This window comes from Procambarus clarkii, chromosome 52, assembly GCF_040958095.1.
Source record: "Procambarus clarkii isolate CNS0578487 chromosome 52, FALCON_Pclarkii_2.0, whole genome shotgun sequence".
Lineage (NCBI taxonomy): Eukaryota > Metazoa > Arthropoda > Malacostraca > Decapoda > Cambaridae > Procambarus > Procambarus clarkii.
The window spans coordinates 7215471-7232240 of record NC_091201.1 but is presented as its reverse complement, the minus strand read 5'-3'; the positions used below and the strand labels follow the sequence as shown (position 1 = coordinate 7232240).

At 42.7% G+C, this 16770-nt stretch overlaps 1 long non-coding RNA gene across 1 annotated transcript in view; it reads right to left on the bottom strand.

Annotated features, from left to right (window-relative positions):
* Positions 1-4145: 4145 nt before the first annotated feature.
* LOC138351995 (uncharacterized) overlaps positions 4146-16770 on the bottom strand; it is a 30400-nt gene continuing 17775 nt past the window's right edge. Inside the window, exon 2 of the long non-coding RNA XR_011222681.1 lies at positions 4146-4659. This is a non-coding gene — a long non-coding RNA (uncharacterized lncRNA). The remainder of the gene's footprint in view (positions 4660-16770) is intronic.

Here is a 16770-nt window from a genome sequence, read left to right as displayed (position 1 = left end):
TTTATAGGTAAGGTTAGGTTAAGTAGCCAAAAAAATCTAGGTTAGGTTAGGTTAGGTAGGTTAGGTAGACGAAAAAACATTAATTCATGAAAACTTGGCTTATTAGGCAAATCGGGCCTTGAATAGTAGGCTGAGAAGTGCGTTCTGGCTATTAGGTACGACATATATATATATATATATATATATATATATATATATATATATATATATATATATATATATATATATATATATATATATGTCGTACCTAGTAGCCAGAACTCACTTTTTGGCCTACTATTCAAGGCCCGATTTGCCTAATAGGCCAAGTTTTCCTGAATTAATCTATTTTTTCTAATTTTTTTCTTATGAAATGATAAAGCTACCCATTTCATTATGTATGAGGTCAATTTTTTTTTATTGGAGTTAAAATTAACGTAGATATATGACCGAACCTAACCAACCCTACCTAACCTAACCTAACCTATATTTATAGGTAAGGTTAGGTTAGGTAGCCAAAAAAAGCTAGGTTAGGTTAGGTTAGGTAGGTTAGGTAGACGAAAAAACATTAATTCATGAAAACTTGGCTTATTAGGCAAATCGGGCCTTGAATAGTAGGCTGAGAAGTGCGTTCTGGCTATTAGGTACGACATATATATATATATATATATATATATATATATATATATATATATATATATATATATATATATATATATATATATATATATATATATATATATATATATATATATATATATATATATATATATATATATATATGTCGTACCTAGTAGCCAGAACTCACTTCTCAGCCTACTATTCAAGGCCCGATTTGCCTAATAAGCCAAGTTTTCCTGAATCAATATATTTACTATAATTTTTTTCTTATGAAATGATAAAGCAACCCTTTTCTCTATGTATGAGGTCAATTTTTTTTTTATTGGAGTTAAAATTAACGTAGATATATGACCGAACCTAACCAACCCTACCTAACCTAACCTAACCTATATTTATAGGTAAGGTTAGGTTAGGTAGCCAAAAAAAGCTAGGTTAGGTTAGGTTAGGTAGGTTAGGTAGACGAAAAAACATTAATTCATGAAAACTTGGCTTATTAGGCAAATCGGGCCTTGAATAGTAGGCTGAGAAGTGCGTTCTGGCTATTAGGTACGACATATATATATATATATATATATTAGTATATTTTGGTAGCAGTCTTTCCTGTAGACATATATTATTAAATATGACCGAAAAAGTAAGATTAATAATTCTAACACGAATTTTCTCTATGTTTCTTATATTTCTTTTCACTGTTGATGGTAACTGAAAAATCAATTCTCCAAAATTCATTTTTTATTTCTAGTCTGACGCGACACTTGAACGCGTTTCACGCGTTTCGTAAAACTTATTACATTTTCAAAGACTTTAGTTTACACACACACAACTATAACTGAACAGAGTTCAAACAGCTTCGATTTTATACATGCAATTGGGTGAGGTGATATGTTACAACAGTTTTGGATGAGGTGAAAACAAACTTTCAACACAAGACAGAACACGAAACAATGGGTATAATATTTTTGTAAGTTAAAGGGAAGAATAGAAGTAGCTGCAAAAAGCCTATTGGCCCATATTTCTTGATGTTTCTATATTGGTGCGGAGTCTTAAAGTGGGTAGAATATAGTTGTGCATTAATTGGCTGTTGATTGCTGGTGTCGACTTCTTAATGTGTGGTGCCTCGCAGATATCAAGCCGCTTGCTATCGCTGTATCTATTGATGATTTCCGTGTTTTATGTTAAGACTTCTCTAGTGATGGTCATGTTGTGGGAAGAGATTATATGTTCCTTAATGGAGCCCTGTTGCTTATGCATCGTTAATCGCCTGGAAAGAGATGTTGTTGTCTTGCCTATATACTGAATTCTTTGAGGCTTACAGTCCCCCAGTGGGCATTTGAAGGCATAGACGACATTGGTCTCTTTTAAAGCGTTCTGCTTTGTGTCTGGAGAGTTTCTCATGAGTAGGTTGGCCGTTTTCTTGGTTTTATAGTAGATCGTCAATTATATCTTCTGATTTTTGTCTGTAGGGATAACGTTTCAATTAACAATATCTTTCAGGACCCTTTCCTCCGTTTTATGAGCTGTGGAAAAGAAGTTCCTGTAAAATAGTCTAATAGGGGGTACAGGTGTTGTGTTAGTTGTTTCTTCAGAGGTTGCATGGCGTTTCACCTTCCTTCATATGATGTCTTCAACGAAATCATTGGTGAAGCCGTTGTTGACTAGGACCTGCCATACCCTACAGAGTTCTTCATCGACTTGCTTCCATCCTGAGGTATTACTGAGAGCACGGTCGACATAAGCGTTAACGACACTCCTCTTGTACCTGTCTGGGCAGTCACTGTTGGCATTGAGGCACATTCCTATGTTTGTTTCCTTAGTGTAGACTGCAGTGTGGAAACCTCCGCTCCTTTCCATGACTGTTACATCTAGAAAGGGCAGCTTCCCATCCTTCTCCATCTCGTAAGTGAAACGCAACACAGAATTCCGCTCAAATGCCTCCTTCAGCTCCTGGAGATGTCTGACATCAGGTACCTGTGTAAAAATGTCGTCAACATACCTGCAGTATATGGCCGGTTTCAAGTTCATGTCGACTAAGACCTTTTGTTCGATGGTACCCATGTAGAAGTTCGCAAACAGGACACCTAAGGGAGAACCCATGGCGACCCCATCTACTTGCTTATACATGTGCCCATCCGGGCTCAAGAAGGGTGCCTTTTTAGAACAAGCTTGGAGTAGTTTCCTTAGAATGTTTTGTGGTATGTCAAGAGGAGTACATGCCGGATCACGATACACTGTCCGCTATCATCCCGATTGTCTCATCCACAGGTACGCTGGTAAACAGTGATTCTACGTCCAATGAGGCTCTTATCCCTGTGGCCCGTGTTCCCCCTAGTAAGTCAACAAATTCCTTTGGAGACTGCAGGCTGAAGGTGCAAGGGACATAAGGAGTCAGCAAGCCGTTGATTCGCTTCGCCAATCTGTACGTGGGTGTGGGTATCTGGCTAATGATTAGCTGAAGTGGGTTTCCAGGCTTATGTGTCTTGACATTTCCATACGCGTATCCAGGCATTATATTCCCCCAATAATCTTTGGCAGGTGGAGTCCGGATTTCTTGGCGTTCACAGTTTCGATCAATTTGTTGACCTTTGCCTTCAATTCGGCTGTAGTGTCCTTCGTTACCCTTTAGAATTTAGTTTGGTCAGAGAGAATGAGGTTCATTTTCGCCAGATATTCGTCTTTTTTAAGAATGACATATTGGCCACTTGTCACCTCTCCTGACGACAATCTCCTTGTTTTCACGAAGGCTCTTAGCTGCCGCTTTGAGCTCGGGGGACAGTATGGTGCTTGTGTAATTGCCTCGATTCTTTCCTCCTTCCGCAATAAGTTCTGCTTGTAAGGTGTCTTTGGTGGTGACCTTCTTTTCTGTCTCGAGGTCGAATATGTCGTCCAACAGGATCTATAAGGAAGATCAACAGGAAATATAAGGAAGAACCATAACAAAATGAATAAAAATTTAGAATATCAGGTGGTTGAAGATTAGGGCAGAGGGACTGAAGGCTCCCACGCACGCACGCACAAACACAGTTTTGAAGTTAAATGATACTGTAAGAATTATTTTTTTTCTGTGTAGGGGTATTTTCTATTTGTTTATGCCATCAAAATATAGAAAATGGATATTATTCCCCTCAAACTTTGTTTTGATATTTGGCTCAGCTTAGGGCAGACGTCTTCAGCCTTCAGGTACCTTCAAAACTTTCTTTAAGCTGTTGGGGAGTGTGAATCGTATCCCTAGTTGCCCCTACACAAATCTAGCCCCAGAGTGGGTGCCAGATGTGATAGTATTGTTCCCTTTAACTAGAGAAGGCAAGGGCAAACGCCGAGGTCCAATTTCTTGTTCCTCCAATCACTAGGTCGTTTAGCTCCTCAACTGCATAAGCAATCTAGAGAGTAGTAAATGGGTTCTCACACCAAACTTTGGTATTTAGTGCTTGGGCTAGTTTGGCTTGAAGCTAGAGTTTACTCAGTTAAGTACAAGACTTTAGCAATTAAAGTATCAGTGCAGAAACATAGGAGGCAGTACTCTCAAAAGTTCTTGACTTAAAAGACACTTTACAACAATAACAAATTTATTCAACAAACTTACTTACTAATACAAAGTAATAACAATCTTAGTAGTAGGCATCCATCAGTCTCAGGAGACTATGGAGTTGCGCTCTGGTTATCGGTCTGGAGTGGCCTCACCAGGGCGCAAAGCCAGGGTAGGTTGATTCGGGGGAGAAGCTGTTACCCAGGCAGCAGGTCCCCCTCTCCACGGCGCTGAAAGTCTCCAATGGAAAGGCACTACGCCAATACGATTGGTTCCAGCGCCGTCGCAGGAACTGTGAGTTCCGGGGTTGACCCTCGAAAGTGGTGAAGAAGGGCACAGGGACCTCCAACCCCGGAGACCGCCGTGGTACGGGGCCGGAGAAGAACCACCCCATCAAGGGTATGAACGACCCCAGCCTCCTGAGGCAGAGCCTGGGGGGGGGGCCGCACGACCCTCAGGAGGTGGGCGTCCCGGTCCCGCACCTACGGGTTCCAGACAAGGATCTTCACAGCTCCCTTTCACCCGAGGCCGGCCTCCTTCAAGACCAAGTAGAAGGAAGAGTGATAATTATTAAATACAACAATTATTATTATAATAATAATTGTTATTAATGTTACGTTAATTCCCGAGTGTCACTACACAGCTAATCAATACCACAGCAGCAAGAACTTGTCCCACCACTCTGCTGGTAATTAACGAGACCTGGTCTCGAACCCTCTTGCATGGGCAAAGAGAACAAATATGAACTAACTGAACACTAGTTGAACACTCGGACCAAAACTGCACTGAACTCCTGCGGTGGCAATCAACGATGATGCAATACAATAGCAATCAAAACAATACAAGCCTTATCACTAAGACAATCCTCTGTTAATTACTCAATTACGTAAACACTCGTCCCTTAGTCGGTAATCAAATCAAATATACAACTAATTAATTACATTAATTAATTACGTTAATTAATTAAGTTAATCCTGTCACACTGATAGTAACAAATCAATGAGTAATTACTTTAACACTGACACCATGACAGTTTAACAAATCAAAACAGAAAATGTTTACTTTAATCTTCTGTCACAGAGATAGTTAATCAAGATGAATAATTACATTAACAATCTGTCACTCAGACAGTTAACAAATCAAATGAATTACGTTAATTCCACTGTCACACAGACGAGCCGGAACAAGGTGTGACTTGAGACAATGTAGTTCCGGCCCGGCCGCCAGGGGTTGCAGAGATGCCCACCTGTGCTTCATTAGTTGCCTGGCATGCGTGGTGGTTGGACACTCGTCAGTTGTTGACGTGGCTTGCGTGATGAGGGGCTCACTTCCCCCCGTTTTGCGGGCTCGTTCGGTGGGCCTGGAATTTACTGGACGGGCCGATTATCCTGCAGTGGAATTCGTTTTGTGTGACATGCTGCGTGTCTCTGTAGCTGCGATCTATGGTGTGGAATTGATATCTTCGCTTCGGGTTATTGTGAAGTTTGCGGAAAAGGAAGACTACTGGGTGTCTTTACGACACTATGAGGGGCAGTCCTTGCCCCTGCCTGACGCTGCTGGTAAGGTACTGTTTCCGACCGGAGTGGTGCTCTCACTCTTGTCAGCATTCATGGTGGTCCCCTGGAGTTCCCGGAGGAGCTGCTGCGGACGTATTTTGGGAAGTTTAGAACTGTCATGAGTGTGAGGATTAATATGGTTTCCTCCGAGAAACTTAAGGGTGTCCGAACTAGTATACGCACTCTGGGCATGTGGTTGCGGTAATACATCCCGTCCTTGATGCAGCTCATGGGATATTACATCCGCGTTTACTACACCCAAACAAACGTCCTCGAACCTGCTTTCGCTGTGGTTTGTTAGACCACCTGACTGCTGGCTGCTCGGCGGATGTCGTCGCTCCGGTGAATCTTTTTCGTGAGGAAGGTTGTGGATGAGCCTTCGGCTGCTGTGTCGCATCCTGTGGAGGACGATGCGCCTGATCTTGGTGGGGCTTGTATTCCGGAGGTTGTGCCATCCTCGGTTGGAACTACTGTTCCTGATGGCATTCCTGATGCTGCTGTGGATCCCCAGGGTGCTCCCTCTTCCGCCTCCCCCGTCTTCTGCATCTGACCCTCTGTCTTCCCCTGTGGCTCCTGTCTCTCCGTCCCTGCTGTGCTGCGTGTTGGTGTGGGTGTGGGACCTCCTACAGAGTTGAGGCCGGTCACCATGTTGTTGAGGCTGCTGACGTCATGCGTCGTGCAACGGTGCACCCCGTTGCACCCCCCCCCCCTGCATTATCTGGGCTTCAGGTTCCGCCTCTGGCCCTGACAACGTGCAGACGGGTCCCAAGTGGTTGTGGCGCTCCACTTCTGCCTGGGCCGATGTGGGTAAATGTGGCTGATGGGTGGCGATTTGGGTGACTGATGTTGACTCTCACAAGGACCTCACGTGGTTTCCTGTGAGACACATGGGGGTGCCCAGGTGGCAGGTGCGGCTGACAGTCAGGGCACTGGGACACGCTAAGCTCGGTGTTTAAACAGCTGGGTGGCAGGCAACAAACTCTCACTGGGTGATGATGACAAGTGTGGGCACACGGGCTGTAACACACGTGCGTGTGTGCGTGTGTGCGTGTGTGTGTGTGTGTGTGTGTGTGTGTGTGTGTGTGTGTGTGTGTGTGTGTGTGTGTGTGTGTGTGTGTGTGTGTGTGTGTGTGTGTGTGTGTGTGTGGAAAAAATAGTTAGTATTTAGTAACAGTTGACTAACAACTAAGAGGCAGACCGAAAGAGCAGAGCTTAATCCCCGCAAGCACAACTAGGTGAATACACCTGGTGGGGATGGCACAGCTTTGAGCGGCAAAACACTTAAGTGCACAAATTAGTCGTAAATACAGTTATCTCACTAAGAGATTTTAACAGCACACTGTGGAATCAATGCTTATCCGCTCCAGATAACTATCGTAGCAATAGGCTGACGGATATTAGTGATAATCACTGATGAACACTTTTGCAGTCTCGGTACGTCTGCTGGCATCATGTGGTGAGTACACTCTTCTCTCTCTCGTTTTACTGACTCGAATATATTCAATTTACATATACCACATACCAGATTCCGTAAGCAGAACGTGCTAGATAATTTTTTTATTATTTATAAAAGAAAGAACAATATATACAATAAAAATATCCTGACAAAGAACATTACTAATAAACAGAAAGGAACCCATACGGTCTACAAGCATTTACCAAAGCATAAAGGAACTGAATAAACTGAAATACAATACAGAAAATAAACAAGCATAAAACATGAAACACTATAATAACACAGGAAACACAAAATATATCAATATACACAGAACTAGCCAGTGGCAAAAGAAAACACGGTAAAAGAATACTATAACACATTAGGGATAAACGTAGCCAGGAGGGACACAGGCAAATGGCAAAACGCCAAACACAGACAGTAACACACCACTTCAACACGCAGGAACCAGGAAGAACATAAGGAAATAACACGCACACAAACACACAGAAAAAAACAAAACACCGGAACGGACAGAAACCGGGAAACAAGAGGCGAGACCAAAGAGCCAAAGCTTAACCCCCGCAAGCACAACTAGGTGAGTACAACCACACCCAAACATACATGAAAAAACACCGAAACACGCAGGAACCAGCAAAACACCGAAACACGCAGGAACCAGCAAACACGAAGGAACCAGAAACACGCAGGAACCAGCAAAACACAAAACACACATACAAAATTCCGACACCAGAAGTCACTCACACACCAAGCAGCACAAGAACACAACACAGGAAAGAGAGCAGTATGAAACACCCATAAGAAACAAACCATAGTACATTACAAACAAAACACAATGCCCAAACAGGGCGAGCCAAAAACAGGATACATGACGTACGCATACCAGACAAGGCCACACTTACATAAATACAGGGAGCACACAAAACAACCACAAGCACTACATCATGCAGGCGATGAGTCACAATAACGTGGCTGAAGTATGTTGACCAGACCACACACTAGAAATTGAAGGGACGACGACGTTTCGAATGGTCCAGGACGGACCGAAACGTCGTCGTCCCTTCAATTTCTAGTGTGTGGTCTGGTCAGCACTACACATGTTTATCCAGGAACTCCTGCGCCAGAAAGCACAAGCAGTACGCTTACCAAATTAGCATGACTTCATCGGGCACCCGGCATCGCACAAGGCCGAAACATCAAATCCGGCACCCCAGAAATAAACTCCTTCACCCGTGGCACCCAAATAGTAGAAGAGCTCCACGGGACTGGATGCACCTGGTCATTCCAAGAGAGTTCGAACGCTTGACCCTCCCAGACCACTTCCCAGGAGGCTGTAACAAGGGTCCCCACAGAAAAGGGAATCATACTGGAGGGAACCGCAGGGGTGCAAAGGACCCTGCCACTGGGCACAGGAGCCAAGGCTTCCCCAGTGCACATCCTTCCTCAGCACCACGACGAGGTCCCGATCAGCATGGGCAGCCTTGCACTGCAGAGAGCCAACAGCAGGAGGTGCAGGGGGCAGCACATGAAGCAATGCAGAGAGCCTCCCAGTCCGCCGAGCGGGACCCGGTCGGCCGAGCGGACAGCACGCTGGACTTGTGATCCTATGGTCCTGGGTTCGATCCCAGGCGCCGGCGAGAAACAATGGGCAGAGTTTCTTTCACCCTATGCCCCTGTTACCTAGCAGTAAAATAGGTACCTGGGTGTTAGTCAGCTGTCACGGGCTGCTTCCTGGGGGTGGAGGCCTGGTCGAGGACCGGGCCGCGGGGACACTAAAGCCCCGAAATCATCTCAAGATAACCTTCCACAGTTCTGTCAACGTTGGCAGGAGACGCCGGAGCACCATACTCCCCCACCTCCACCCAAGGCTCAACACGAAGGGGAAAGACACTCTGAACCCGCCTCAAGCGCTTTGAGACAGGCTGCTGGTCGTCCGAGCTATCACCCCCATCATCCTGCATCATAACAGATCCCTCTGACGGGCGTGTCTTCACAGCACGACCCCTAAGAACCACAGCCTCCACAACCGAGGGTACCGGACCACACACCACAGGAGACAGCCCATCGCGGACAGCCAGAGTGACAGGAAACACGGAATCCAGGGACATAGCAGGTAGGGGTGGCAAAGACAGGGCAGGGACAGCTGAGGCGGAGAAGTCGGTGGCAGGGGCTGAGCCGCACCAACCTTCATGTCAACATCATCTTCTTGAGGTTATCTTGAGATGATTTCGGGGCTTAGCGTCCCCGCGGCCCGGTCCTTGACCAGGCCTCCTTTCTGTTACACACTCCCAGGAAGCAGCCCGTAGCAGCTGTCTAACTCCCAGGTACTATTTACTGCTAGGTAACAGGGGAATCAGCGTGAAAGAAACATTTTGCCCATTTGTTTCTGCCTCCACCGGCGATCGAACTCGGAACCTCGGGACTACAAATCCGAATCACTGTCCACCCAGCTGTCAGGCGCCCCGTATCCGCACCCAGGCGACCTACAGGATCCGACACTGGGGCATCAGACGGCAGGGAATAAACACACACCCCAGCACCTGGAGACGGGTCCGGGACAGACAACGTGAGAAAATCCTCCTCCAGGAAGAGGTTAATAAGAGTGATCCAGCGTGCCTCACACCCCGCAGCCTGGTGGCTAGGTAGGCCGCACCTGAAACATGTCCAGAACTGGCCCACATTAAACACACGAAGAGGGGAAACCCAGCAGCATGATTGAGGACGGTAAATGATCCCTAAGGCGGATGGCGAGAGTGCGGGTCCCACGGAACCCCCTTCCACCTCCTGGTGGGGACAGCTTTCATCTACACATGCAGTACCCGCCCAAAACGGCCAAAGTACCAACGTAGAAGGTCCCCAGGGAACTCGAAGGGCGTCCCATGCACTGTCATATACGTCGTCGTACCACTGCGATCGGAGAAAGTCACTGATCCACCATCACCAAGAAGAGTTAACAAGCACCCTTCATAGCAAACGACGAGATCACGGTAAATCACAGAAGAACCGAACTTCACAATCGTTTGCCTCCCAGCAACCAGCTACACACCACACAGCCTCCACAGGAACAAGAAACATGTCCAGGATCACCACTTCTACCGTCTGGTAGGAAGCATTGCCAGAGAATTCCAGGCCAATGGAGTTCTGCCTGACGACAGGGCGCACAGGCTTCCCCATACTGCAGGCCGACATGGCCCCTGGGGCCCCTCAGGAACGCACATCACTCAAGCCACGTCAGCAGCCACACCAGGGCCCACACACCACGCCGGGTAGTAAACAAACCCCACACCGGCCACGTAACGACTGAACAGGCAAGAGAGGTGCAGAAGGCCTATTGCCCATACGAGGCAACTCCTATTTATTTCCACCCAATCCCACTCATATTCATGTCCAGCCCATGCTTGAAACAATCAAGGAACCCCACCTCCACAATACACGGTAAATGGCTCAACAAATCAACAACCCTGATACTGAATCAATATTTACCCAGGTGTTTCCTAAATCTAAACTTATGTAATTTATACCCAATGTTTCGTGTTCTGTCTTGTGCTGATACTTTTAATTCACTATTAATATCCCCCTTCGTTAAATCCACTCATTCACTTGAACACCTCTATCATGTCACCCCTAACTCTTTTTTTTTTTTTTTTTTTTTGCCTTTCCAGTGAGTGCAATTTAAGCTTTTTAATCTTTCATCATATAACAGGTTTCTAATTTGGGGGATTAACTTTGTCATCCTATGCTTTACACGTTCAAGTGAATTTATATGCATTCTATAGTACGGCGAACAAAACTAAACTGCATAATCTAAATGGGCCTAACCAAAGCAAGATATAGCTGAAGAACAACACCCACGTGTCTAATTAGTAACGCTTCGATTTATAAATCCCAGTGTCCTATTAGCCTTATTACGAACATTTATGCATTGATAATTTGGTTTTAAATTCTTACTAATTATAACTCCCAGATCCCTTTTGCAATCCGACTTTCCAATCTCAACACCATCTAGCTCGTATCTTGTAACTCTATCATCACTAGCCCAAGCATCAAAACCTTACATTTGTGAACATTAAACTGCATCTGCCAATATTTTGACCATTTCAAAATCTTATTTAGATCGCTTTGAAGTGATAGTGAATCTTTTTCAATGTTTATTTCCCTCCTGATTTTTGTATCATCGGCAAAATTGCAAATGTTGCTGCTCAAACCTGAATCTAAATCATTTATATATATATATATATATATATATATATATATATATATATATATATATATATATATATATATATATATATATATATATATATATATATATATATACATATATATATATATATATATACATATATATATATATATATATATATATATATATATATATATATATATATATATATATATATATATATATATATATATTATGAATAACAGAGGTCCCAGGACAGAGCCTTGAGCCATTCAACTTACAACAACAAGTCTGACTTAACCCACATTTTTACTAACTCTCAGTATCCTTTATTATAGCCATGCCGTAATCCATCTTAATATAGCACCCCCAATACCATGAGCCTCTATCTTTTTAATTAGTCTTTCATGTAGCACTCTATCAAATCTTTGCTACAGTCAAGGTACACAACATCACAAACCTTACCACTATCAACTGTCTCAACTATGCTGAAATAAAATGATATCAAATTTCTTAAACATGAACGGCCATTTCCAAAGCCGTGTTGTGAATCATTTTAATTTAGGGTTTTCAAGATGAAGGCGAATGGTATTTGCAATTATCGGTTCAAGTAACTTTCCCACAATAGACGTTAGGCTAATTGGCCGATAGTTTGACGCAAGTGATCTATCTCCTTTCTTGAAAGAAGGAACCACATTAGCAACCTTCCACGACTCTGGATCTCTGCCTGACTTTAATGATTTATTAAATATGGTAGACATTGGCTCGCAAAGCTACTCTTTGCATTCCTTAAACACCCTGGCAAACACTTCGTCTGGCCCTGGGCGTTGCCAAACAAAACAAACATGCCTTTTGTTTGGCAAACATGCCAAACAAAACCTGGGGTTTTGTTTGGCATGAGTTTCACTATTTGTTTAATTACATCCTCCTTGGTAACTGCTAAACCAGTCAACCTGTCCACTTCCCCACTGGGTTCAGCTGAAGGCATAATGTTCAGACATTCTTTAGTGAATACAGAGAGAAATATTTATTAAAAATACAATACATCTCTTCGTCATTATCGCTTATCTGACCTGTCACAGTTTTTAATGGACTTATCCTTTCTCTAATCTTTGCTTGATATGACTGAAAATATTCTTTAGGATTTGTCTTTGCTTGCCATGCCATTCGAACTTCATAGTGTCTTTTTGCCCTCCTCATCTCTTTTTTAACATTTCTAACCAGTTGGACGAATTTTTGTTCTAAACTGACTTCCCCATTCCTAATCCTTTTGTACCAAGCTCTCTTTCTACCTTTAAGGTTCTTCAGATCCTTTGTTTTCCACTTTGGGTCATTAGTATTCGATCTATTCAATTTGTATGGTATACTACGTTCCTGTGCTTTGCTTAGAACATTTTTAAATAAGTTATATTTTGAATCCACATCGAAATCCATTTTTTTCATCACCCATTGCGGGGGTTCACGTCTCGCTCCAAGACCGGCCCACCCTACATGCCCAGGACTTTCCCATCCATTTAACCCCCCCCCCAAAAAAAAAAATAAATAAAAAATCTTAGACCCTTAAAATCAGGCACTTTAACAGAATTTTCTCCTACAAATCTATTCCATTCTATGCTAAATCTGTTTTCTTTGTGATCACTGTTCCATAGCTTACTCCCTATTTTGATGTCATTTTTTTGGGGGGCAGGGAAATTCCTGCACGGGCCCTAAGCCTTTGTCTGGCCCACTAAGTGTTGCCCTTGATGTCATTAATTTGTGTATCCCTGTTAGTTAACACTAAGTCTAAAATATTATTTTCCCACGTTGGTTCATTAATGTGTTGATTAAGAAAGTAATCGTCAATTAACTCTAGAAAATCTTCTGCTTCATTATTCCCTGTTCTGTTAAACCAATATATTCCACTAAAATTAAAGTCACCCATGACAGAAATACTGCTTCACCTAGATGCTCTACATATTTCATCCCATAGGTGCTTTGCTTCCATTCTGTCTAAGTTTGGTGGCCTGTCTAAAATTCCTATTATATGATTTTAGCTTTTTCGTTTAATATTGCCAGATAGTTTCTGTATTTGGCTCAGTTTTGATTCCCTCTTTGAGACTACATTTCAAATTTTCCCTAACATATATGGCTACTCCCTCTCCTCGTCTAATATATCTATCTGTGTGAAATAGTATAAATCCGTATATTTGATATTCAGCTAATAATTCTCTATTTTCTACATTCATCCATGTTTCGGTAAGTGCAATAATATCTATTTTTTTCTGTGCAGACAAGAGCATTTAAATTGTTTATTTTGTTTCTTAGACTCCTACTGTTCGTGCGATATACCTTAAGTGTATTGTTATTTTGAGGCCCTTCTCTTTCCCTGTTCATTTTGCCAATTTGTCTCTCCAACAAACACATACTTTAATTTCCTCCTTTCTCCATATCAATTCCCATACCACTATCAACTAACTGTTTAAACCCAAACAAACCCCGTCTACCACAGGTTCCAACGAGTTGGCAACAGCAACAAGTCATAACAATATCTGTAGGTGGCCTTTTTAGAGTCCTGTGAAGACCCTTGTCTGTGACATTCCAAGACGAAGGCTTTCTGCTGCTGCTCTTCCTCTTTGCTTCCTCTTGATGTTGTTTCATATGTTTTAGTTACTGCATCTGTCGGATCTCATCTCGCAGGAAATCCACCTCTGCCTTCAGAGCTCCACAAAGATTCATCAATTCCTTCACTCCACCTTCCATTATTACAATGATAATACAATTAATAAAAATACAATTGGAGCTCAGCTAATAAACCATCTCACTGTGACTGACGCCTCACTGTCGAATAAATGTTATAAATGTTTATTGAATTATAAAAAAAGAATTGTAATCTAAATTTTAATTTTAAATAGCTATTATTTTCTATCTACTGATAATAATTAACGACACAAAGTATCACTTCGTCTTTCCTGACACATTAAGCTGATTTAAATAATTATTGTCTCATTTGATACTACCGTTTTGTGGGATTTTCAGTTTTCTGACTCTCTATAATAAGGAACTACTAATATAACAGCAACTTAGCTGTTGACAGGAACCAGGCCACACACACACACACACACACACACACACACACACACACACACACACACACACACACACACACACACACACACACACACACACACACACACACACACACACACACACACACACACACACACACACACACACACACACACATATGTCTACACTGTTCATCCTCCTAAGGTTTCCCAACGTCAAGAAAACAGTAAATATAAAATGTCCTCTCCTAACCTACCAGAGGACCAAAAACAGAAAACGGGACAGGACCTCACTTTCGCGAGCCTAGCATTTTTTAGTATGATAGTTTTTGCCCTTCTGTAATGCAAACGAGCGAAAGGCGACGTTCTTTATAGGAAGACAGATTGATAAGAACATAAGAACATAAGAACAAAGGTAACTGCAGAAGGCCTATTGGCCCATACGAGGCAGCTCCTATCTATAACCGTTGTTGTTGTTATAGATTCAGCTACTCGGAACAAGTTCCAAGTAGCACGGGCTATGGTGATCAAGAAGGTGGTTGTGCCGTAGGTGGGTTACCGGTAGGTTGTGTTGTTGACGGTTGAGTTATAGAGATGGAGCAACTCTCTAAACATCTACCCAACCACTTGGATTTGACGGTAGAGCGACGGTAGAGCGTCATGCAGGTCGCCGTTCAATCCCAAACCGTCCAAGTGGTTGAGCACCATTGGTTTCCCCCCGTCCCATCCCGTTCCCTTATCCTGATCCCTTCCCAGTGCTATATAGTCGTAATGGCTTGGCGCTTTATCTTGATAATTCAATTCAGTTCTCTAAACATCTTTTTGTGTTTTTTTTTTTGGCGTTGATCAATATGCAGCAGGAAATATGCCTGAAGGTCACCATCTCTGTAATGACCTTGACGGGGACAAGTGGGCAGGGGCTCGTCGAAGGGACTCGTTATTCCCAATGATTCCTAATTATCACACTAAAATTTCACTGGGACAGGCTATAATTACATTGGCTGTTCATTTGTTTTATCTAGCACATTAGAGCAATCGGGTCACAACTATAATTTAGTTATTGATAACACTTTCTCACAAATTATGTTACATTAGAAGAAGGAAGCTATGTATTTATTTATATAAATTAAAGGAAACTACAAATAACAGCTGAGCTACAACATTGTGGTAGATGATGCAGGTCCTGGCTACGAGAGGTTCAATATGTACAGTGAGGAAGGTCCTGACAGGATAAGTGCTGCTCTCACTAACTGCTGGCAATATCTAAATTAAGATCTTACCATAGAGATTAAATGATATTTAGTGCAATAAGTACTAGTGACTGAATCGATTCCTGGATAGCCTAACTTCCAATAATAATTGGTTATTAAAATAAATTATTCAGTATTAAACTATCACTGAAGTAGAGTAGTTTATTGCAACATATCACATGAATTTATGGAATGACTGGAAATTACTGGTAAAGATTATTTGACCTTGTAAGTTTAATTATTATTACTATGTCTGCAATTGACACAAACCTCCTGAAGGGCACTAAGCCTGCGTTAACATTAAATTCCTGAAACAGAAAAGATTACCAAGACAATATATCATTTATGCAAGGATCACGACCAAGCAAATCTGATGTGGCCAAAATCGTCCCATGAAGCTTAGGGTAAATATCCTGGTTCCCAAAGCCTTATGTTATTTTGTTAAGACTTTCAATGGCCGTCTTGGCACACTATATAATTAGGTAGTTAACTGTGGCGAAGAGCAATAGCTAAGTGGGGTGTTGTTGGTTGTCGTAGGAATGGCGTCATTGTTACACCCTTATTAAATAACTAGCTGTTCCCAGTCATACGTTGATGTGGCTCAGCAACACATGTGCGTTACTGAGCCACAGCAACCTTCCCTCTGACTCCCAGTCCTCCCCACCATTCCCCACTCCCCCACCCCTCGTCCTCCCCATCATCCCCCACTCCCCTTGTCCCCTCGTCCTCCCCATCATCCCCCACTCCCCCTGTCCCCTTGTCCTCCCCACCATTCTCCATTCCCATGTCCCCTCGTCCCAACCATCCCCAACTCCCTCGTCTTCTCATCCTCCCCTGCCCCCTCGTCATCCCCACCATTCCCCACGCCCTCGTCCGATGCATTCCCAAAACTTTTGACGTTCCCATCAGAAAATTGGGAACATCAAATGATCTGATGTTCCCATCACTGAAATATAAGAAAAACAGTTAAAAAAATAAATAAAAAAAAATAAAAAATAGACTATACTCACAAAATAAACGGTATGGTAAACAACACAGCTCAATTCCAATGCAATGTCACACAAAATAATTATATCAAAATGAAAATAAATTGAAATCTATGAAAATTCAATATATGAATGAAATTGAAAACATTGAAATGGAATTGTAGCATATATA